At 50.0% G+C, this 22,475-nt stretch overlaps 1 long non-coding RNA gene across 2 annotated transcripts; it reads right to left on the bottom strand.

The window, feature by feature from the left end:
- Positions 1–9,514: 9,514 nt before the first annotated feature.
- Positions 9,515–22,409, bottom strand: LOC136169059 (uncharacterized). Of its 2 annotated transcripts, none has more exons than XR_010663372.1 (3): positions 22,182–22,409; positions 19,853–20,350; positions 9,515–11,321 (listed from the first exon to the last, which is right to left on the bottom strand). It is a non-coding gene; the product is annotated as an uncharacterized lncRNA (long non-coding RNA). The 2 variants fall into 2 exon arrangements; XR_010663373.1 differs by lacking the exon at positions 9,515–11,321 and adding an exon at positions 16,899–17,480.
- Positions 22,410–22,475: the final 66 nt, after the last annotated feature.

Raw genomic sequence — 22,475 nt, 5'->3', positions numbered from 1 at the left:
ATTTAAGTTATTTTTAGCATTTATCAGATGGCACTAGTGGTAAAAAACCCACCTGCCAACACAGGAAATGTAAGAGACGTGGGTTCAATCCCTGGTCCGGAAGATCCCCTGGACAAGGAAGTGGCAACCCACTCCAGTATTCTTGCCTGGAGAATTCCATGGACGGGGAGCCTGGCGGGCTACAGTGAGGTTTAAAATGACCCAGTACTTGTGAACCGCTTTGTAATCGAGAAACAAACCCTGATATGACAATAATTATAACCACAATAATAAGCAATGGCCTAGGAAGGAAAGGAGATGCAGAAGGAAGCTGGAAACCTCTAGGGCAGAAGAGAGAGGAGGGAACCACGGGGTCAGCATGGTCACAGGCTATGTCCCCAGCACAACCCCTGAAAGAGAAGTGAGAAGAGGCTGCAGGCCAGGGTGACGGGCCTAGAAATCCCCTGGTGGTCCAGTGGCTAAGACTCCAAGCTCCTAATGTGGGAGGCCTGGGTTTGATCCATGGTCAGGGAACTAGATCCAACGTGTCTCAGCTAAGACCTCAACTAAAAGATCCTGCCTACTGCAACTAAGGCCTGGAACAGACCAATAAATAAATTTACAAAAAAAAAAAAAAAGAGTTCTTGAGCCCGGGTTCCACACTTTGGGTTTTCAAGCCCCCAGATTCCCAGGCTGCAGGCTACTTTGTTCCTGAAAGGTGGCCATGACTTGCTGTTTTAACCCAGACTCCTTTGGTTGCAAGTGACAGAAACCCAACTCAGACTAGATCTGAAAGAAGGATGTCCCGGCTCTGCTCTTTGGAGGGGCCAGGGTGGGGCAGATTCAGTGGGACCAAAATCAGGGAAGTCAGCCAATGCTGTTAGGCTCCTCTTTCATTGGGGCTGCCAGGTTATCAAATAGATCTACAGGACACCTAGTGAAGTTTGTTTCAGGTAAAGAACAAATAACATTTTATTTTTAAAAATGTTTTTAATTGCTAGTTGACTGTTAAGGATTTAAAAAAAAATTATTTGGCTGCATTGAGTCTTAGTTGTGACATGCAGAATCTAATTCCTTGACCAGGAATCAAACCCAGGCCTCTTGCATTGGGAGTGCAAAGTTGGGCCACTGGACCAGCAGGGAGGTCCCCAAGTATCATTTTAGTAGCAGTATGTCCCAGGAAACATTTGGGATGGACTTAGACTAAGACATTATTTGTTGTTCACTTGAAATGCATGTGGCTCAGTGGTAAAGAATCTACCTGCAATGCAGGAGACGTGGGTTGGATACTTGGGTTGGGAAGATCCCCTGGAGAAGGAAATGGGAATTAATTCCAGTATTCTTGTGGGAAATCCCATGGACAGAGGAGCCTGGCAGGCCACAGTCCATGGGGTTGCAAAGGGTCAGACATGACTTAGCGACTAAACACACATGCACACAGGAAACGCAAATTTCCCAGGGTGTCCTGTGTTTCATCTGGTGACTCTCCTGTGCATGGTGGTCTCAATCCTGCCTCAATACATGACCTTCTTGTGAGGGATCGTGGCTGCGAACAGCTCACAGCACCTCAATGACCCGGGATGCCCAGGGGAGAGACGACCTCGGGCTCATGGCTCTGCCTGGGACACCCTAGGGAGGACTTTACTGGCTCCCGCAAGGGTCACTGTGGTGTCAGCACCAGGAAGGGCCTGGAGGGCCCACTCACATCTCTCCCCCTCATCAGAGCACCCCGTAGATTCTTGGATTTGAACAGTTGAGGTTTTCTCGATGTTTGTCAAGTGCTGTGCAATCAATGTAGCCTCAAGGCAAGGACTACGCGCCCCTTTTTTTGTAACTTTGTGTGTGTGTGTGGCTGCACTGGGTCTTTGTGGCTGTGCAAAGGCTGTTCTCTAGTTGCAGCAAGTGAGGGTTACTCTCTAGCGGTGCACGGGCTTCTCATTCCAGTGGCTTTTGTTGCAGAGCACAGGCTGTAGAGCATGCAGGGTCAGTAGTTATGTCTCACGTAACTACTTGGTTACTTTGCTGCACGTAGGGTATTCCTGGACCAGGAATCGAACCTGTGTCCCCTGCATGGGCAGGCAGATTCTTAACCCTGGTTGTGGTGGTGGTGGTTGTTTAGTTGCTAAGTCAGTGTTCAACTCTTTTACGACCCTGTGGACCTTAGCCTGTGGGATTCCCCAGGTCAGAATACTGGAGTGGGCTGCCATTTCCTTCTCCAGGGTATCTTCCTGACCCCGGGATCAAACTTGTGTCTCTTGCATTAATAGGCAGATTCTTGACTGCTGAGCCACTGAGGAAGCTCCCTTAACCACTGACCATCAAATCCTGTGCTCCCCTGTGCTCAGATCCTTGCCCCAAAGCCCCTCCTCATGGGAATTCAGGTAGCACCCAGCTCTGGACTGATCCCTGGATGAGGTTGGGGTGGGGGGGGTGCAGATATCCATCCCTGGGGTGTTGCGATCAGCACAAGGGTCTTTCCCAAAAGGAGAAGCAGCAGCACCCAGACCCACGTGAACCTACCACTCAAGCTGAAAAGCACATTGGAGAGCTTCAGACTTTTCACCTGGTGCTTCCCAGGCCTTGGAAATCAGGGCCATCTAGTGAACAGAAATAACCACTTTAGCAGTTGTTATTCTGTGTTCTGGAGAGGGAACATCCACCCAAAAGTTTTTCTAATCATCAAGCTATTTCAGAAGTAAGTCATCCCCCAAGAAACCCAAGCTGAGAGTTGTGTTTACAACTAGCTTTGCAGGCCATCCGCTCCGCCGCCCACCTGTGTTCGGGAGCAAAGTTAGAAGGTGAGACAAGAGGGCGTGTCCACGGGTGTCCCCTCGCTCCTGAAAGTAAACCTGACCAGAGTGCTCTACTTGCCCCCACCTCCCCAGCAAATGCTAAAATTCCTCTTAGTGCCTCAAAAATTCCAGGGCCACCACAGCCTCCCCAGTCTTAGCCATGGTTTGATTCCTTGCAAATATTATGACTTCATGGGCTGCCATGGAAGGTTTTCACAAAATCCTAGAAGGCGGGGTAGATACCAGAGACAGCAGAGGTGCAGTTGCCCAGCTCTTGAATTTTATTTTTTATTATTGAAAGACACATTTATTGTTTTAAATTGAAGACAATCTCTGATATGTGTGAGTTGTAACTGCTGTTAAGTAAATGTTACAGAAAATATCCTGCATTAGAGCAGAGCTTATGGTCTCTCTTTAACTTTCTTTACTATTTCTGAGCAGTTTTCATTGTCCAAAGAGAACATTCATGAGTTCTTAATCAGTCATTTGTTGAGCACCTACTATGTGTAGCATTGTGCTACGTGAGGTGGGCAAAAGTCAAGGAAGACCTGATCCTGGTTCCTGTATGTGACAGTCGGGTTAGAGAGAGGAGACACATGCAATCAGCTTATAGATTCAGGACAGTTCTTGAATCTGGGCTGCCGTCCAGGCTGGTCAAACTAAACAGATGAGCTGTGTGTGACTGCAGGTGCCATACACTAGTCACCTTCGGCAGGACGGTCCCTGGGCTGGACCTGGAGGCAGTTTGGGGCCCAGGGCCCGCTGCAGCCTCCCCTCTGAGGGTTGTGTCTGCATGGTCTGCCCGTGTCACAGCCTCTGCCCTCTGCCCTGGGACGGCCACCCTGGTGACTCACAAATAAGCCCCATTTTCCCTAAAAGGGCCTCCTGTAGCGTGTCTGTTCTCTCCTCCACCGTCTCCAGTCCTCCTTGCCCCCTCCCTCTTCAGCCCCCTAGAATCCACCCAGCAGCTCCCCGAAGGGATGCCCCTCTGCCTGCTCCACCTGAACTCCAGGCTGGGACCCGGGGCCTCATTTGCTGCCCAGGAGGCGGCTGAAGACAGCCCAGCAGCTGTGGCATCAGGCTTTGCCACATCCTCTTTCATCTGTCTCAACATTTAATTATCAGCGTTGAGCCCTGGAGAGAGGAGGCCCATGGCAGGCCCTGGCCTGGGGCCCGGGGTGCGGAGCGAGCTTAACACTGTGCGGTTCACCCTCCCTCTCCCTTTCCTCGCTCTCTCACCCCCCACCATGAGGAGGCCAGTCCCCCTCCCCCACCCTGGGGAGGTCCAGGGAGAGGAGGTGATACCCCAAGGGTCTTCTGTTTGCCTGCCTCTGCATCCTGCCCCACCCCCACCCTGGTCTGGGCCCCAGGAGGTTGCATGGACTGCATCTTATGCTCCCTAGGCCCCCCGGCTCCAATTGGATCCATCAGTGGAACAGGAGCGACAGAGTAATTTATTACCCCAGCTGTGAAGGGTCCCCTGGGTTGGCCGTGTCCTTAAAGGAAGGTCACAGTGCTTATGCAGCCAGACTCCCCGTGTATCTCTCCCCCTTGAGGTTCTAGCGCTTGTTCCCTGGCACTAGCCCTTCAGGCCTAGGGGTGGAACTAGCCCTCCACCCAGTCCGAAAGCAGTACTACCCCCCTCATGGACCCAGGCGTCTGTAAAGAGCCCTCTTTGCAGCTCTTCTCAAATTAGCCTTAATTTGTGTGAGCTTGGACTGGCCTGAAGCCTGGACTGATACACTTTCCTTGGAATTTTCTACCTGGAGCTGGTGGAAAAGAGTGTTTTTCCTGTGACTCAGAGCTGTTTATGTGTTTGCCTGGGGAGCAGGCAGCCAGGCCTCCTGTACCAGAGAAAGAAGCCACTTAGACAAGAGGCACAGGGTTCCAAACATCCCTGTCGCCCTCAGGCTTGCCCCACCCATGTCTTCCCAGTGTTGTGAGCCAATCCATCCCACTTCTTTTTCCAACTTAAGATAATATGGATTGAATTTTTGTCAGCAACTGCATTGTATAGTGGACAGATGATTCTAACACTATTGGAAGTCTGAAGAGAGGCATGATGGAGGCCATGGCAGAGCCAGGAGGGCTTCCTGGAGGAGGAGGTGCTGAGTTGAGTCCTGAGGGTTAGTACAAGTTCAGGTGAAGCAACCTGAATTGGGTTCGGGGGGCCACACAGAGTCCTGTGCTGCCGAGGGTGACAGTCCAAGTGACCACTGTGGGCAGCAGAGGCGACAGAGGCCAGACCTTTGGGCCTTGAAGCCCAGCCAAGGAGTGTGGACATTACCCCAGGTCGATCTCAGTTTTTCAGATTTCTCGAAAACGTCACTACACAGACTTGGGAGAACTTGAACCACAGGACAAACAAAGCACCATCTCCTAGAACAAAATCTGTGCTCTAGGAGTTGAAGGAAAATATTTTTATGCTAAAACAAACCTGGAGCAGAAAGTAAAATTCCATCCCTTCCCTATACAAAGCACGAAACTCCAAAGATATCTCATGGTGGTCAGGGTGATTTGGGGAGGAAATCTGGAGCATCATTTCCTGGGATAGTGGGGTCATCAAGGGGGCTGCTAACTGGAGAGGGGTCCAGCCGGGTCTGGCTGTGTTGTGAAGGCTCAGCAAGACGGGGATCACCCAGACCACCCGGCCCTGCAGTCATCCATCCATCATCCATCATCCATCCATTCATCCCACACACAACTCATCACTGTGGTGAATGCTGGGAACCCGGACATGAACAAGGCAGGCAGGGTCCCCTCTTCCACACCAGCATGTGATCTGTCCTGTGACGCCCTCTCCCCACCGGGCTTCCCTGGTGGCTCAGTGGTAAAGAGTCTGCCTGCCAATGCAGGAGACATGGGTTCGATCCCTAGGTTGGGAAGATCCCCTGGAGGAAGAAATGGCAACCCACTCCAGTATTCTTGCCTGGAGAATCCCATGGACAGAGGAGTCTGGCAGGCTACAGTCCATGGGGTCACAAAGAGTCAAACATGACTGAGCACGCACGCATGTACCCTCCTCACTAGCCCAGCAAGGGTCAGCTACTCATCTCTATGGCCTTATAAACAGTTGGCGCCCTCTAAGTGCTTGCTGACTGAGTCAGTACTGCCTCAGGATGTTGCGTGAGGTTGTGTGGCCCTGTGTTTTGGATCAGCGGAGAGGCCTGGCTCCAAGAGGTCCCGGCTCCGACTCTGCCCACACGGCAGCTCCCCCTCGGGAGGCTCTCCTGCCAAGAGTGATTTCCTTCAGGGCCCGAGGCCTGTCCAAACAGCAAGGGTGTGCAACATAGCCTGTGGTATGGTTTCCACCCCTCAGTAGTATGCTGGGAGCAAGTAAGCAGATCCTACTGTCCTGGGCCTCTCCAGGGTCCCTGGGAGGAGACAGCACGCTATGGGCTTAAGGGTTGGGCCCTGGAGTCAGAAACCTCTGGGTTCAGATCCCAGCCCTGATGCTCAGGGGCAGTGACAGCCCAGTTTCACCACTATGAACCTCGGTCTCCTCTTCTGCTGACTGGGAGGGTCAGCCCAGCTTTGTGGGGAGGAGGCCCCGAGCCTGGGTTTCACGTGGTTTCATGGGCCCTTCAGGAGAGACCCATGGCCAGAGGCACGGGCTCCAGTGAGAGCAGGTAGTGTGTCCCCCACTACACCCGTTCATCACACAGTAGGGGCCTCTCGGGTGCCAGGGCCTTCGTCTTACACAAAGTGGGCTCCCAAGTGCTGACCTGGGGTGGGACCAGCAGGAGTCCGTGAGAGGCGGCAGTTCTGGGGTCCTGGAGAGCAGGCCAGGGGGCCAGAAAACACTCTACAAGTGGGGAGCCTCAAATTAGGTGTTCAGGAAACACTGCCAACTGAAGTCACACTCACCCACCCATGTTTGCTGAGCACCTACTGTGTGCCAGGCACTGTGCTCGGGGCCTCGGGTGGGGCAGGACCTTCCTCAGAGCTCCCCACCTGGTGGGGGAGAGCCTGGCCCGGCGCGGAGGTCAGGAAGGACTGCTGTGGGCCTCGGCTCAGCCCCTCCCGTATGTGGACCTCAGTTTCACGATCCACAAGCCGGGGAAACTGGAGCTGCCAGAACCCCAGAGGATGGTTCTTGTTGTGGTCCGTGCACGGGCTGGAAAAGAATTTCTAGACATGAGGCAGAATGAGAGGCGAGCAGAGTTTATTAGAGTGGGAGATGCTGTTAGAACAGCAGGCCTGCTCAAGGGAGAGTCGAATCTTTTCACAGGCTAGTAGCCAAATTTTCAGAGCTTCAATATAAAGAAATCCCTACTGGAATGGTGGCATTAGGTAATTAGTTAGGATGCTATAGGGTGGGTGGGTATTTTACCTAATGTGGCATCAGGGGACTGGCTGGTTTAGATCCGGAGGCTCACAGCAAAAGTTGCTATGGAGCTTGGTCAGTCCCAGAGATTTTTATCCTGTGACCTTGTTATAGGGCACCACAGTTCTCTCTTGGGTCCTGGCAGCCCTGATGGGATGTGACTCCCAGGTCTCCCTCCCCAGGAGCCTACTGATGACCTGGAAGCCCCTGGAAAGTGCAGAGTCTTCGAGAATGTGGCTGGGGAGGCCAATTTGCCAGCAAAGCTGTCCATCCAGCAGTCAGTCCTTCCTTCTGTACTTGCCAACGTGCCCAGGCTTCAGCTCCACCTCCCGGGGATCACCCGGAACCTAGAAGTCCCTAAGGGAAGACCGATCTTCTCTCTTGGGTCTTAGCTGTAGTCTCTGTGTCCTTCCCAGCTGCCCTGGGGGACAGAGGGGACCTCCACACATGCACAGGGCTTCCCAGATGGCTCAGCGGTGAAGAATCCACCTGCCAGTGCAGGAGATGCCAGTTCAATCCCTGGGTCAGGAAGGTCCCCTGGAGTGAAAGTGAAAGTACCACAGCTTGACAGGCTCCCCTGTCCGTGGAATTCTCCAGGCAAGAATATTGGAGTGGATGACCATTCCTTTCTCCCCTGGAGTACAAATGCCAGCCCACTCCAGTATTCTTGCCTGGAACATTCCATGGACAGAGGAGCCTGGCAGGTTACAGTGCATGGGGTCGGAAGGAGTCGGACATGATGGAGCACACACACGCTCCACACCCGCACATGCTACAGAGTCAGTGGGGAACATTCTTGCAACTGTCCCTTTCGGGCAGAGAGAAACCAGCGCAGGTTGACAATCCCGTACGTGGCTTCAGGCACCCGCAGCAGAGTCGCTCAGATATGGCTTCCAGACAGAGCTCAGCCCGCTCTTGGTACACGCCAGCTGCCTGGGTGGTCTGGTATCAGAATGAAATCCAGAGGCCAGAAGGAGCCTGGGTTCAAGTTGCCACCAATTTCCGGCAAGTTCCTTCTGGAGCTTCAGGCAAACCTACTGGCTGAGTAGGAAAAAAACAGACCCTTCACTTGAAACCAGATGTTAGCATCTGTCCAGGAAGCCTGGAGTGCTGCAGTCCACGGGGTCGGACACGACTGAGCCACTGAACTGAACTGAACTGCACCAGCCCAGGAAGCGGACTGCCCCCCCTTTCCCCCCCTCCTCCCCGCTCCAATCCTAACTTGCAGGCTGGGTCAGCCACCTCCCCGCCACACGGCAGACGAAGACCCTGTTCAGAGGAAGCAGCTTCTTAGCGGGCACCTAAAAATATTGACTTGGGTTTTTTTTCTTTAAATAGAAAGGAAATTCAGCTCACTCCACCCCAGTCCTCCTCCTGCTGGGTAGAGAGTGGGCACCCTGGAGACCTCACCCAGACTCAGCTTCCCCGACACTGAGCAGCTACAGTGGTCTGGGAGGTGGAGCGAGGACAGGGTGGAGGACAGGGAGGGACTCGCCCACTCCAGAGGGCAGATTCCTGGGGCAGGGTGGGAGGGCCTGACTGACTGTTTGTAAAAAATTTATTTGACTGCGCCATGTCTGTTTCTTTCAGCATGCAGTATCTTTCGTTGCAGCATTCGAACCCCGAGTTGTGTCATGTGGGATCTAGTTCCTTGATCAAGGATGGAACCCACACCTCCTGAAATGGGAGCATGGGTTCTTAGCCACTGGACCATCAGGAAAGTCACAGACCCAATGTCCAAAGCACCATAAGTCTGGAGGCCCTGGGCATCTCTGTGACCTAGAAATCACAGGATGAAGGCATAAATGACCCCTGATGCCCCGGGACACCTGGTTTACTGACCTGGTCTCCTCTAGATCTTCTAGGCACCTGGCGGCTGGGCAGGAGCTCTCCCTCTGGCTCAGACCCCAGGGCTCTGTGCTCTGCCTGGGCCTGACAGCCCTGCTCCCATGTCTCGGTGACCGGCTCAGGTGGGTCCTCAGCACATGGGGAAGAGCTGTCCCAGGGCCCCCTCCAGGTGGGATACCTGTCTTGATTCGGAGCCACCGTGGAACACTCCAGAGGGATGCTTATGCTCATCAAGAGATGCTTGACCGTCTCCAAGAGAGGAGTGAAGGGAGAACCGTGTGTGGAGTATGGCCCCCAGGTCCGAGCACAGATAGGTCTGGATGAACACAGGAAGCTGGCCAGCGGGATGCCTTGGGGAGAGGAGATGGGGGATCCCTTTGTACCGTTTGAAGCTCCTTTTTTGGACTTGATTTGTATTTTAATCAAAATAGTGCATGAAAATAGTTTTTAACATTTCAGAGTAAAGTAAAACAAGTAAAGCAAAATTCCCCAGCAATTTCCTGTCCCACCCCTCCCTACGCCCAGTTGCTATACCCAAGAGGTGGCTACTTACAATTCTTTTTTAGCTATTTATTCTGATATTCACAGCTGTATTTCTCAACAGCTTGTTTATTTTTTCACTATGACATCATCCAAATGTAAGAAACCATATCGAATAACAGATAAGATGCTGACTTTTGAGTCAGATTACTTGGGTTCAAATCTAGACTCTGCCACTTACTAGTAGAACAAGAATGAATAAGTTATTTATCTCATCATGCCTCAGATTTCTTATTATAATGTGGGATAGTAATACCTGCCCCATGGGGCTCATGTAAGGAGTGAATAATTTACACATGTACTTTGGGCCTAGCATGAAATAATCTCTCAATAACTGTTGGTCATCAACATCATTTATTATTATCATCCTTTCATGAGAGTTGAGAATCCACACTCTCTCCTTCCAACTTCATAATATAGTTACATTATTATATTTTTATTTTTAAAAATTTTTGGCTGTGCTGGGTCTTCACGGCAGCACTCAGGCTTTATCTGCGGCACTTAGGAGCTTCTCTCTAGTTGTGGCATTTGGGCTTCTCTACTTGGAGCACAAGCACACGGGCTCGGAAGTTGTGGTGCACAGACTTCCTTGCTCTGCGTCATGTGGGGGTCTTTGTTCCCCGATCAGAGATCCAACCCAAGTCCTCTGCATTGCTAAGTAGATTCCTAACCACTGGATCACCAGGGGAGTCCCCACCATTCTGATTAAATAAACATTTACTGTATTTATTGTAAGGACTTATCTGGTGGCTCCAATGGTAAGGAATCTGCCTGCAATGCAGGAGACCGGAGTTCGACCCCTGGGTTGGGAAGATCCCCTGGAGAAGGAAATGGCAACCCACTCCAGTGTTCTTGCCTGGAGAATCCCATGGACAGAGGAGCCTGGTGGGCTACAGTCCGTGGAGTCACAAAGAATCTGACATGACTGACTAAACACACATACATACACATACATCTAAATATGATTTATAGCCGAGCCACATGGTATACTATGATTAAATTTCCTTTCTGGTGTGTGTTTTGCTATGTTTTTTCCTATAGTTAATTATTGCCTTGTCTTTTAATTTTCTATCGCTAATTCTTCCCTCAAATCCCTGAGAAAACTGTGACTCCCCTCTCAACACAGGCATCCACCAGTTCCACTTCTGGAGTCTTGCGGCCTCCAGCTCCAACCCTGCATGGTTACTCCCCGAGCGAGGGTCCAACATGGGCAAGCGCCATGAGAATGAATACCCAGATCCTGACTTCTAAATCTTCCTCTCCAGCAAAAGGAATCAGGGCTCCTTGGGGAAATCGCTGTAGCAGGGCAGGCATAAAATGAGCCTGGAACATCTCACTCTGTAGGAAAGGACAAGCAGTAAAGGTGACACGTGATCTGAAATGGGTCTTTCTGCTCTGAAGGCCTTTATTGGACGACTGGACGTAGGGTCTGAGGATTAGATATGTTCACATCCCAAAGCGAGAGGCTCCTGATTTGAAGGGATGCGTTGTGCTTAGGTAGAGGAGTAGCCTTGTTTTGGGGGGCGTTGAGGGGTCATGTCAGAACGCTCAAGTGATTCAAGAATTTTTCATTATTATTATTAATTTTATTATTTTTGTTGGGCTGGGTCTTCAATGCTGTTTTCTCTTCAAGGGCTTTCTCTAGTTGCAGCAAGTGGGAGCTACTCTCTAGTTGTGGAGCACAGGCTTCAGTAGTTGCAGCACGTGGGCTCAGTCGTGGCGCATGGGATTACAGCGCATGCTGCTGTTGCCCTGCAACATGTGGAGTCTTCCTGGACCAGGGATTAAACCCGTGTCCCCTTGGTGGGCAGGCAGATTCTTATCCACTGTACCACCTGGGAAGTCCAAGGGAAAAAAAGATTCTTTACATTGTTCTTGCAACTTTCCTGTCAGTTTCAGGTCACTGAAAAACAACAGCAAAATTATTAGTAAAGGTAGAGAGTTGTTAGGGAAGTGGTCATGCCTTCTCTTTGCTATAGCAGCCCACAGATGATGGAGATGCTGCTGGTCTGGGTCCCTTCATGAGGAGGAGGCAGGGCTTCCCTATAGTGAGATGAACTTGAGTGTGGAAGATAAGTCAAGACTCTGAGCTCTGGGGAACTGGTACCATCATAATCTCACCTATCCTGACCAGCTTGGAGGCTCTGCTCAAATATCTGCCATCCTTGGCTCCCCTTCACCTTTGAAAGTGAGGCTTAGAAAGCTGATGGAGGGACTTAACCCAACAGTCCAGAGGTTGGGAATCCTCCTGCCAGTGCAGGGGACATGGGTTCGATCCCAGTCCAAAGAGATTCCACATGCCTTGGGGCAACTAAGCCCTTTCTCCACAACTACTGAGCCCGTGCTCTAGAGCCTGAATGCCACAACGCAACAAGAGAAGCCACCACTGCAATGAGAGGCCCGAGTTGAGGGATGGGAGGGTAGGTGGTGCTTATCCACGGGTGGAGTGCACTTGTTTGTTGAGGGCCCTCAAGTGTGAGAATCTATAGGTCTTTGCTCTTGGACGATTTAGTTTTTCCCCAAAAGATCCCTCTGGTTTCTTGTCTTTGGGGGAAAAGCTTGGTCGCCAGTGCCCTGGGAGCTGGTGAAAGAAGCAGGGTTTCCACTGTTACCAAACCAAGCTTGAGTTCACTCACCCATTCACAGTAAAGCCAGTCTACTGCCCCCAGGTTGTGGTGAAGGACAGTCCAGTGTTTACTGTAGGCACCAAGCAAGAAGTCTAGGCAGCTGGTGCGTAAAAGGCCTGAACTCCCCAAAAGCTTTCAGGGAAAGGTTTTTCTTTTTTTTAAAAGATAGTCTGAGACTTCCCTGGTGGCATGGTGGATGAGAATCTGCCTGCCAATGAAGGGTTCACGACTTTGGTCCCTGGTCCAGAAAGATTCCACATGCCTCGGAGCAGTTAAGCTGTGCACCCTAGAGCCTGTAATCCATCACGAGAGAAGCCATGGCAATGAGAAGCCTGCTCACCATGGTGAAGAGTAGCTCCCACTTGCCACAACTAGAGAAAGCTAGAGCAAAGCAATGAAGACCCAGAAAAAGATAGGGGAGGGGAGGCGGTTTGTGATCAGTTTGTGGACATTCTTCTGATTGGTTGTGATTGGTGAGCGGTGAGGTAAGTGGGAGTCAGCATCATTAACCTTCTGGTTCCAGCCAGCCTGGGGTCTGCATGCTTATGGGCAGGATACAGTTATCTTCCACCTGCTGTGGGTTTCGTGTGCTTAGCTACGCAGTCACGTCCAACTCTTTGCCACCCTTAGGACTGTAGCCCGCCAGGCTCCTCTGTCCATGGGATTTTTCAGGCAAGAATACAGGAATGGGTTGCCATTTCCTCTGCCAGGGGATCTTCCTAGCCCAGGGATCGAAGCCGAGTCTTCTGGGTCTCCTGCATTGCAGGTGGATTGTTTACCTGCTGAGCCGCTGGAGAGGGCTTCCCTGGTGTCTCAGGTGGTAAAGAATTTGCCTGCAATGCGGGAGACCTGGGTTTGATCCCTGTTTTGGGAAGATCCCCTGGAGAAGGGAATGGCTTCCCAATCCAGTATTCTTGCCTGGAGAATCCCATCGATAGAGGAGCCTGGCAGGCTATAGTCCATGCGGTCACAAAAAGTTGGACATGACTGAGCGACTTTCACGTTCACTTTCCATCGGGAAAGGTCATGGTGGGGGTTTTAGTATCTGCAAAATAGCTCAAAGGTTCAGCTCAGTTCAGTTCAGTCACTCAGTCATGTCCGACTTTTTGCGACACCATGGACTGCAGCACACCAGGCCTCCCTGTCTATCACCAACTCCCAGAGTTTACTCAAACTCATGTCCACTGAGTTGGTGATGCCATCCAACCATCTCATCCTCTGTCATCCTCTTCTCTTCCCGCCTTCGATCTTTCCCAGCATCAGGGTCTTTTGAGTCAGTTCTTTGCATCAGGTGGCCAGAGTATTGGAGTTTCAGCTTCAGCATCAGTCCTTCCAATGAATATTCAGGACTGATTTCCTTTAAGTTGGACTGGTTGGATCTCCTTGCAGTCCAAGGGACTCTCAAGAGTCTTCTCCATTCTGTGCAACTGAACCACAGCTCAAAAGCATCAATTCTTCAGCGCTCAACTTTCTTTATAGTCCAACTCTCACATCCATACATGACCACTGGAAAAATCATAGCTTTGACTAGACGGACTTTGTTGGCAAAGTAATGTCTCTACTTTTTAATATGCTGTCTAGGTTGGACATAACTTTTCTTCCAAGCAGCAAGCATCTTTTAATTTCATGGCTGCAGTCACCATCTGTAGTGATTTTGGAGCCCCCCAAAATAAAGTCTGTCACTATTTCCACTGTTTCCCCATCTATTTGCCATGAAGTGATGGGACCAGATGTCATGATCTTAGTTTTCTGACTCTTGAGTTTTAAGCCAACTTTTTCACTCTCCTCTTTCACTTTCATCAAGAGGCTCTTTGGTTCTTCTTCGCTTTCTGTCATAAGGGTGGTGTCATTTGCATATCTGAGGTTATTGGTATTTCCCCCAGCAATCTTGATTCCAGCTTGTGCTTCATCCAGTCCAGCATTTCTCATGATGTACTCTGTATATAAGTTAAATAAGCAGGGTGACAATATGCAGCCTTGACGTACTCCTTTCCTGATTTGGAACCAGTCTGTGGTTCCATGTCCACTTCTAATGGTTGCTTCTTGGCCTCCATATGACTTCTCAGGAGGCAGGTCAGGTGGTCTGGTATCCCCATCTCTTTAAGTATTTTCCACAGTTTGTTGTGATCCACACAAAGGCTTTGGTATAGTCAATAAAGCAGAAGTAGATGTTTTCCTGGAACTCTTTTGCTTTTTTGATGTCAAAGGACATGGCTAAGCATATTATCTGTAGTCCTTGAAGAGCAACTAAAGGTCCCTGGCTTTGTTTAATGGCTAAACTATGATTATTTTGCCTTGCTTGATTGTTTTCCTCCAATCTGATTCCCAATCAGCAGTGGAAGTGATATATGCAAAATGTGTATCAGAATAATTAACGTGCTCACAATGCTCTAGGCAGTCTGCCTTCTACCTGTCCCTTCAGTCCACATGAATGCCCCCTCCCCCATCTCTCCTGGCTCCTCCAACTCCCTGCTGCAGCTCCTCCAAGTGTCAAGCTCCCACCTGCATGAAGCATCATCCCAGGGCCTCTCTGGATTTTCCTTCCTTGCCTGCTAGTCATCCCCTGCCTTTCCTCCAGCTCCCAGCTCTCATCCTATTCGACCCGATTCTGTCTTCCCATAGCATGCTTTCTTTCCCATGTACCTCTTCCTCTGTAGACTTGTCGCAGGAGTTATTTTCACTCTTACTTTACTCGGAGCTCAGTACACTGTAGGCTCTTGTATCAGTAGGCTGTTGCTGCTTAACAAACCACCCTAAAATACAGTGGCTTCCAGCCACAAATCATTTCTTCTCACTCACATTTCTACAGGATGGCTGGGGGCCAGTTGGTCCCCCCAGGCTTGACTGGGTGACTTTGCTTTGGAACCTAGGGCTCCCTGATGTGGCTCAGAGCTCTGTTCTATGCGTTCATCCCAAGGACAAAGGGGTAGCAGAGACCCTTGAGAAACTCTTCTGATGGTCACAGAGGTGCCAAGAAGTAGAGCCCAGTGGTGCAAGCTCATTTCAGTCTCTGTTTGAATCACACACTGCTCACATCCCATTGGCCTAAGCAAGTCTGAGCTCCAGGTCACGGGGGTGGGGAAGGACCATCTCCAGTGGCTGGGTAGAGGACAATAAATATTTCTCTCCAGCAGTTTTCAATCAGCATTTGCTTGAGCAAGATTAAGCATATGGGAATAAACAGATGCAGAATTCCAGGAGGGTCCTGCATGCTTTGCAAGTTTGACAGGCCTGGTGCTGGCCTTCAGGAAAGTGTCTGGGAGATTTAATGCAAAGGTCAACATTAAGATCCCATGGAAGAACACAGAGATGCCCATCCAATTTCATCATGGCCGCAGAGGGAAATCCTGGGGGTGGACTCTCTCCTCACTTTCCTAATCGCTCTAGTGATTTCTCCTTTCATTACACCGACCCTGTAGATGCCCCACAGCCCACAGCCGGCCAGGGGTCACCCCTGGGTCCACTGCCTGAGAGAGCGTGCTGCCCCGCCGGCCGCACCCAGCAGTGCCTGCTCCTCTCAGTGACAGACGGCGTGTTCTCATGTCTGGAAGTTAGCTCTCAGACCCCATTCCCAGGGTCAGGCAGGAGGCTGGCTGAAGCTTCCCTGCTCAGCCTGGAACCTCGGCTGGGCAGCCTTCTCTACTCGCAGAATCCTCCTCCATGATCATACTATAGGTTTGGATACCTTAATTCTTTCTCTGTTTTAAAGTTTATTTGTTTAGTTTCGGCTGTGCTGGGTCTCTGTTGCTGCACAGGCTTTTTTGCTAGTTGCGGTGATCAGGGTCTACTCTTGTGGAGCACGGGCTCCTGGGCACACAGGCTACAGTAGTTTCGGCTCGTGGGCTTTAGAGCACAGGCTCAATGGTTGTGGCGTGTGTGATGCCTAGTTTTAGGTGCTCCATGTCACATGGGCATCCTCCCAGACCAGGGATTGAACCTGTGCCTCCTGCAATGGGAGGGAGATTCTTCACCACTGAGCCACTAGGGAAGCCCCTGAATACCTTAATTCTTTCTTCTTCCAACCTGATCTCTCCTGGAGAGACATATCCAGGACATCGCCAGTGAGGAAATAGAACCAGCATCACCAATTCCCAGCCAGAAAGTGCCAGGCTTTGTGCAGAAAAGTGAAAGGACTGGTGCTGTAAGCTCTTGGAGGCATTTTTCCAGCAGTGAGGCAGAATGGGAGCTGATTCATCGCATTCTCCAAGCTGGTCTCTTGTGGAATCAATGCTAAGCCTTAGAAGCTCACAGCACAGAAGGGGAGCTCACTCCCACTAAAATGCTTGCTTAATGAGTGTGGTGGTAGGGCCTCCAGCTGGAAAAATGGGCATCCTGAGATGAGCATGAAATAGAGAGGTCAAACCTGAGTCTGGACTCATTTTCAAGGGGTCGACCAAACATAGCAAACTGCGGTGGGGGAACAGGAAGGAAATATGAGTCCCTGACTGTCAGAGGTTTCTCCTTTGTCATTTGGGATGATGGGTGACCTTTCTAGAACCTTCTCATAGAGTTTTAAAAATGTATATATTTGTTTGGTTGTACCAAGTCTTAGTTGGAGCACGCGAGCTCTTAACTGCAGCATGCGAACTCTTAGTTGTATCATCTGGGATCTAGTTCCCTGACCAGGGATCAAACGTGGGCCCTCTGAATTGGGAGCACGGAGTCTTAGCCACAGGACCACCAGGGAAGTTCCATATATAGAGTCTTAATGGTTGAACTGAGTCCACTTGAATACATGTTTGTTCCTAAAGAAAAATAGTCCACAGAGCAAATTTATATAAAATGACTCTTTATTATCACTTTTTACTCTCTGAAATGATCTCATTTACTGTTTTTTTTTCTGTCTCTCCCCCTCCCATGGAAATTCTCTGAGGTCAGCAGCCCGGTCTATTTTGTTTACTACTCTCTCTCCAGCCTGCAGAATAGTGCTGTTCAATACTTATTCATTCAGTTCTTCAATATTTAGTAAAAGAATAAATACTTGGAGAGGTGCTTCACTTGTATTGGCATTTGACTATAATATTGGAGATGTTCCCATGGGGGAAAAATACACTGAAAGACTATTGAAAATGTCCAGTGGAGAGTCAAGATAGGCATCAAGGTCTCAGCCAGCTCACTTCTAGGCACTAAAAGTGTTTTCAAAGAACTTTACAATAATTATTGTGACAAATCCAAGGTCATCTATTCATTTCTTCTCAAGGTCATAGGAACTCTCCTCAAGCCTGGTTGCTGCTACCCAATATCTGATTTAAAGTAGCTGAGAACTTCCCTGGTGGTCCAGTGGTTAAGACTCCATGCTTCCAATGCAGGGGGCACAGGTTCAATTTCTGGCCAGAGAACTAGTATCCCACATGCCACATGATGCAGCTAAAAAAAAAAAAAAAAAAAAAAAACTAATCTGCCGAAACTTTACTCAACATCACCCCCTTGTTCTGATGACCAGCAGTGTCTGATAGAGCTACACTGCAATATCACACTCTGCCAGCAGGTGTCACTGTCTGCTAATTATGTGATCCAGAGTGACCCGCGCACCCCCACCCCCAGCAAAAGAGTTAAGAGAATATGTCTATTAAGTCCCAGGTGGCACAGTGGTAAAGAATTCACTTGCCAGTGCAGGAGACATGGGAGACTTGGGTTTGATTTCTGATCAAGAAGATCCCCTAGAGTAGGAAATGGCAACCCACTACTGTATTCTCCTCGGAAATACAGCAGAGCAGGGCAGGCTACATTTCACGGGGTCAGAGTTGGACACGACTGACTGAGCACGCACGCACTAACTCATGAACGCTCTAAGATCCAAGTTCTGAAAGGTAAGGTCTACTCCAGTTTCACTTCATGACATAAGTATATCTCGTATTAAGAATGCAGAATGGGTATAAATTTGAAAAATATGTTTCAGTTCTTTTTCTTCTGGTGGATCTTGTCACACATTTGTGTTGTTGATTTCAAGCTTTTCTAGAAAACTTATTTTTCTTATTGTCAATAATGGTATCTCTGACTCACTTTGTTGTACAGCATCAAATAACACAACACTGAAAAACAATTATACTCCAATAATAAGATAAAGTAATAATATCTAAAATGGGCCTACTATCTTGACATTCCTCAAAACTTTCTGCATTTTAGTTTAACACAATACCTTTCACATGTTGTGCTCAATTAATATTTGTGGCATGATTGCTACCCTTTCCCCACCACCAAATTCTGGGAAACATGCAGAGCAATTCAACAGATGAGGAAACTGGGTCCTAGAAAGATTAGATAACTTGCCCAAGGTTACACAGCTGGTGAATGACAGTGCCGTGCTGGAAGATTCTTGAGACTACAAGATCAAACCAGTCAGTCCTAAAGGAAATCAACCCTGAGTATTCATTGGAAGGACTGATGCTGAAGTTGAAGCTCCAATACTTTGGTCACCTGATGGGAAGAGTCAACTCCCTGGAAAAGACCCTGGCTGGGAAAGATTGAGGGCAGGAGGAGGAGGGGGTATCAGAGGATGAGGTGGTTAGATAGCATCACCAACTCAATGGCATGAGTTTGAGCAAACTCCAGGATATAGTGAAGGACAGAGAAGCCTGGTGAGTTGCAATCCATGGGGTTGCAAAGAGTCGGACATGACTTAGCTAATGAACAACAACAACCAAGATTACACAGCTGGTGAATGGCAGCTGGGGTTTGCATTACTTGTCTAATACCAATCTCTGGTCCATTTTCTTCAACCAGCAAAAGGGACTCAGAGACAATGGGAGCCCTGAGGCGGCGGGAGCATGTGAAGGCAGCAGAAGTCTGCTCTAAAGGCTTGCAATGTGTCTGAGACAGCTCTGGACAGACCATTTATCATCACAGACAGCAGCTGAGGGACTTCTTTGGTGGTCCAGTGGTTAAGACTCCAAGCTTCCCCTGCAAGGGGCATGGGTTCGATCCCTGGTCAGGGAACTAAGATCCAGCATGCTGTGTGGTGTGGCCACAAAAGACAAAAAGAAAAGGCAGCTGACAGCTAATTTGTTATCTAACAATTTCTCCCTATAATTTTCCTGAAAGAGATTAGAGAAGGGAGCAAACTGTGCTTCTGCAAGTGATAAAATCTAAGTGGAGGTGGAGGTGCAGTTGTGGGGGGAGATGACACCACCAGAAGCCCAGAACCATGCCCCCTCCCTACTCACCCCCATGGAATGATAGATAAGTGGTTTAAGACTTGAGTCAGTCTTCAAATTCCTGGATGGTATTTATCTGCTGATGTCACAATCTATAACAACCCTGATAGTGGGAAAGACTGAAGGCCAAGAGAGAAGGGGGCGGGAGAAGATGAGATGGTTAGATGGCATCACCGACTCAATGGACATGAATATGAGCAAGTTCTGGGAGATGGTGGAGGACAGGGAAGCCTGGGGTGCTGCAGTCCAGGGGGCTCACAAAGAGTTGGACATGACTTAGGAACTGAACAGCATGTATCTTTTTAACAAAACAATACTGTTCGTGCTGATAGGATGAGTATACACCCCTTTCATACAATCTGGACTCCGATATTGCTCAATACTGTTCCGGGTCACTGCGGGATGACCAGCTTCCCAGCATCGATCGGCCTACCTGCCCACGTCCTGGAGAAGTGGAAGGCTCACTCCCCAGGGATTCCTCTGGGAAATTTAGGTCAGCACGATCTCATTACCCAACTGGATCAGAGCTGATACGTGAAGATTCATGCTGAAGGAAGGGGGGTGGGAGTGCTGAGGCTGTCTTACCTGGAACAGTCTGTTGCAGCGTCCTCACATCAAAGGTGGGGTCTCAGGTCCCAGACGGATGGACTGCCACTTGAATTATACCTTGGTCTGCCTCAGTCTAAATTTCCTAAAGGAAATCAATCCTGGATATTCATTGGAAGGGCTGATGCTGAAGCTGAAGCTCCAATATTTTGCCCACCTGATGCAAAGAGCCCACTCATTGGAAAAGACTCTGATGCTGGGAAAGATTGAAGGCAGGAGGGGGGGCAACAGAGGATGAGATGGTTGGATGGCATCACTGACTCAATAGACATGAGTTTGAGCAAACTCCGGGAGATGGTGAAGGACAGGGAAGCCTGGTGTGCTGCAGTCCATGGGGTCCCAGAGTCCGACACGACTTAATGACTGAACAACAACAACAAAGTTGAACTCCAAGCTCTGCTACCACGAGGTCTTTCACCAGATACTCCTGCTGATGCCGGAATCTTGGCCTCTGGGCAGTGGTGCCGAATTGAATCTCTGAAACAGAGTTTTGGGTGACAGAAAAGAATACCCTTATTGCTTTGCCAGGCAAAGGAGGCCTCTGCGGGCTCCTGTCTTTGAAAACTATGTGTCTCAACACTGGAGGATTTGATGAGGAGTTTTATAACAGTACAAGGGTGGGGTTGCTGGTAAGATAGGCTGCGTGCAGGGCCTGCAGTCCTTTAATCTCATCTCAGGTGATCTTTATTTTTAAATTTTTTGGCCACACAGTCAGGCATGTGGGATCTTAGTTTCCCGACCAAGGATTGAACCCAAGTCCCCTACAGTGAAACAGAGGAGTCTTTTTTTTTTTCTTTAATATTTTTTTTAAACAGAGGAGTCTTAACCACTGGATTGCCAGGGAAGTCCATCAGGTTATCTTTCTGATGAACTTTGGTTTCTTCAGTCTGGCCTCAATTGGTCTCCCGAGGCATGGAGAATGCTGACATCTTCCCTTTGTTGGGTTTCAATTCTATGTACTTAGTCGTATCCGACTCTTTGCGGCCCCATGGACTGCAGCCCACCAGGCTCCTCTGTTCATGGAATTTTCAAGGCAAAATACTGCAGTGAGTTGCCACTTCCTACTCCAGAGGATCTTCCCTAGCCAGGGATGGAAGCTGAGTCTGTTGTGTCTCCTGCGTTGGCAGGCAGATTCTTTACCACTCATGCCCCATCAAGGGCTTCTATTAAGTGTGTCCCTTGAGGCAGAATGAGGACCCTACCCCAAGGCTGTTTCTTGGTTGTTCCTCCCATGACTCTACAAAGCCCCTCTTCCCGGATATGCAACTGCTTGAAACAGCCCTTTAGAACTTAGGAGTAGATGCTGGAGGCTGAACGGAAAGGCTCCCTGTGCCCAGGAACCCCTACAGGGTTCACTGCCAGATCTCTACAGTCAATGTAACAGTTCCACCCTTATAGTTACAGTAAAGATGAAATTACTATGGAACCACATTCTTCTTAACAGCTTCTTCAATGTGAATCTTCCGTGCCCTTCAGTGAACACTACACACACTTGTGGGTGAAGAATGTAAAGAGATTTGGTCTTTAAAAAGTTCTCTTTAAAATCTTCCCAGTTCTAGAGTGCAAGTGACTGCTCTGTTGAGGGGAGTGGAGGAAAACTCCTTTGGTGGCTTGGAGCCAGCTGACACTTTTACACGGACAAGTCTTGGTGGGGTGGGGGTGGTGGGTACCCAACCCGGCACTCTTTCATTCACTCAACAAACATTCATGGGAAACCACCAGCTGTATGCTCAAGGCCATCAAGAAGCTGGTGATGCCCTGGTACTGGCCCCCCTGGGTCTGGGAATCCCAAGACGCCTTCCCTGGGCCCACCTAGAGGGAAAATGCCTTAGTGGGGGGTGGGCTCCAGCAGGACCATCAGTCCTTGGATTATCTGCTGGCCAATGAACTACTCTCCTGTGCTAGAATTACAGAATTTTTAGTTTCTGGTAATTTGAGACGAGGGTTTCCTAGGTGGCTCAGCGGAAAAGAATCCACATGCAGTGCAAAAGAAGTGGGTTCGATCCCTGGGTGGGAAGATCTCCAGGAGAAGGAAATGACGACCCACTCCAGTATTCTTGCCTGGAAAATCCCATGGACACAGGAGCCTGGTGGGTTACAGCCCAGGGGGTTGCAAAGAGCCCGACAGGACTGAGCGACTAAACAACAAGCAAAGCTTTGCTGCCAGGGTTATTGAAATAACCCTGACCCTCCCAAGAGACCAAAAAAATTATTATTAGTAAGCCCCCGCCCGCCCCCTCTTCCCCCCGCGCCCACGCTGGCCCAGCACCGCTGCAGCCCTCCGGGTGTTGCAACCAAGGCCTCTTACCCAGCGGAGGCTGCCCAGAGTTTCCCAAAGACGCCTCCGGAGGGACCACAGCTTCGGCGCCGCCCGGAGCGCCCCGATGGCCTCCGGGTGGGGCGATGGCGCAGGCAGAGGAGGGGGGCGGCGGCTGCAGAGGCTGTGGAACGACCGCCGGGCACGTGACACACCATCCGCCCCGCGCCCCAGCCTCGGGCCCAGCAGCGCACTGCGCCCCCCGCGCGGCAGCCTGAACCCCGGCCGGGGGCGGGGCGAGGCAAGAAGAAGAGGGGCGGGGCGGGGCGGGGCGGGGCGGGACGG

This window comes from Muntiacus reevesi, chromosome 5 (genome assembly GCF_963930625.1).
Source record: "Muntiacus reevesi chromosome 5, mMunRee1.1, whole genome shotgun sequence".
Classification (NCBI taxonomy): Eukaryota; Metazoa; Chordata; class Mammalia; order Artiodactyla; family Cervidae; genus Muntiacus; species Muntiacus reevesi.
This window is presented reverse-complemented; position numbering and strand designations above follow the sequence as displayed.